Source organism: Poecilia formosa, unplaced genomic scaffold, assembly GCF_000485575.1.
Source record: "Poecilia formosa unplaced genomic scaffold, Poecilia_formosa-5.1.2 Scaffold684, whole genome shotgun sequence".
In the NCBI taxonomy this organism is placed as follows: domain Eukaryota; kingdom Metazoa; phylum Chordata; class Actinopteri; order Cyprinodontiformes; family Poeciliidae; genus Poecilia; species Poecilia formosa.
Genome location: NW_006800623.1, coordinates 67,859 through 70,083, shown reverse-complemented (window position 1 = coordinate 70,083; position 2,225 = coordinate 67,859).

Here is a 2,225-nt window from a genome sequence, read left to right as displayed (position 1 = left end):
CTGCCAAGCCTGAAGCTTTAGAAACGCGCTCTTCCAGTCAAAGCTGGAGATGTTCGTCTCTCTGGAATCCTTTATTCCTTCAGGTGAATTTTATCTCCTCACTTATTTCAGTTTTCCACATTTTTTCTGACTTCTCTCCTCCTCATCATGTCTTGTCAGATGTTTGGTCTTGTCCTCAAGAAAAGTGTAGCAAGTGCAAAGGAGACAGGACTTAGTGTATTTACATTAAGGCCTGGAAATGTCCTATATTCATTTTTTAAATATGTAAGTTTGCCTTAAATACGTTACTCACAGGTTTTAGATTTTGTTGTTGCAAGTTTATTTAGTTTAGAATATTCTTTTCTGTCAGGCTAAAGTTTGAGTCAGACATCATCATCACATTCTGTGACTAGAAGCGGTTGCTGCTAACGCTAACTAGCTACAAAGATGCCCTTGCTAGCTAACTGGCTAGGTTGTTTTACATCTGTCATGGGTAAGTGCAAATTTATCACCAGTTGACTCTAGAATCTAGAGTGCAAAACTGGCAGACATAGAAAACTCGACAAGTTACTAACTCGAAAGGGGTGAGCCATGTTTTCATCCAGACTTTTATTTTGTTTGTCATTTTGATAGATGCGATCAAAATAAAATTTTCATATAAAATACATGAGAAAGTTCTTCATAGCAGAACCAAAGTTGTCCGGTAGCCCCACTTCCACCCGGGAGACCCGGGTTCGTGGCCCGCTTGCGCAGAGAACCCCTGTACATACAGGGCTCCTGTAGTTTAGTGGTTTAGCTGCCTGCTCTCCGCCCCAGAGACCTGGATTCGCTTCCCGCTGGCTGCAGAAAGCCTTTCCTTTTTTTGGGGAAATCTTTACATCGGGTTACAAGTCCTATGACCGTGGTAGACAAACCTGCCTTGGTAGCCAGGTAGGCAGGAATGTCGGCTCCCAGCTGGGAGACCCGGGGTTCAATTACGGTCTTGGCTGCCAAATCTTTTGGGTTTTTTTTTTTTTTGGCTCAAAGTGTTGTCAATCACGTGGCTCCGATAGTTTAGGGGCTATTCTAACCTCCATTTTAATGACAGTGGAACAGCTAAGAGCCTTATTTGGCAGCTCTTTAGGCAAAATGGCTCCTGTCCTCTTTGTTTACGTTTATGACATAAAGTGGCACCACATGGTGCTGCTTAATGGCTGCCATTCCCCAGCATCGAATCCTGCTGCGGGATGGCTGCCATCCTCCAGCAGCGTGGTCCTGCTCGATGTCTAAATTACTTGCTATGAGGTCATAAGCACTATGAGCAATGGTCACCCTCATAGCTCGAGTAGTCTTGTGGTTAATCCACTGCGGCGCCTCCCCCCCCCCCAGCAACCGGGGTACGATTCCCACAAGCTGCTCAAGCCTTTTCCATCTATTTTACTTATTTGCTCGACGCTGACATAAGAAGGCATGTCCGCCATAGGGAAGCCTCTAGACCAGGGGTGCCCAATACGTTGATCGCGATCGACCGGTCGATCGCGGAAGGTTTTGAGTCGATCACGGCAGATGACAATCTGAACGCCACCAGGACGCTGAGACCAGCACTTCCTCTTCTGACGGGCTTATCGAAAATATTCACTAAGATCCTAGACGTTTGTAGCTTCATAAAAAAAAATAATTATTTAAAAAAATCAATGAAACGTGTTAAAATTTATAATCTCAGTAATTATTGTTTGAACAAGGTGTTGCGCAATTCAATGTGTTTCGGTCCCATTAACAAAAAAAAAGAAAAAAAAAGCGACTCAAAGACCGACTGACGAGCAGAGCAGGAGTTTAAATTAGCTACTCAACCACCATGAGAGGCTTATTAATAATCGAGGAATAAATATCAAGCCTGGAAACCTGATATTGTAACAGACCGAATGTTGTGTTTTTAATGTAATCTCTGCTCGGCTTGCGGGTGCAGGTGGTTGCCACGGCAACAGCTGTGCAAAGAGACAGAAAGTAAAAAGGTAGGAGTGGTTTTGAGTTGTTCACCTGTTCGGGTTGTTTTACCTTTGTTTACCTTTGCTGTGGCTCATCACACCCGCTGTAGTTTCTGAACATTCAATAAACGACAAAACTCGGACTAATTACCTTGTTCTTTGCGAGTATACATCACAACAAACATCAAAGGACAAATATATTTCATTAAGTTTTAATAAATTCTACTGCGATAATTATGTGAAATTAAATTAATTATATCCCGACTTCAGAAGATTTGCCTT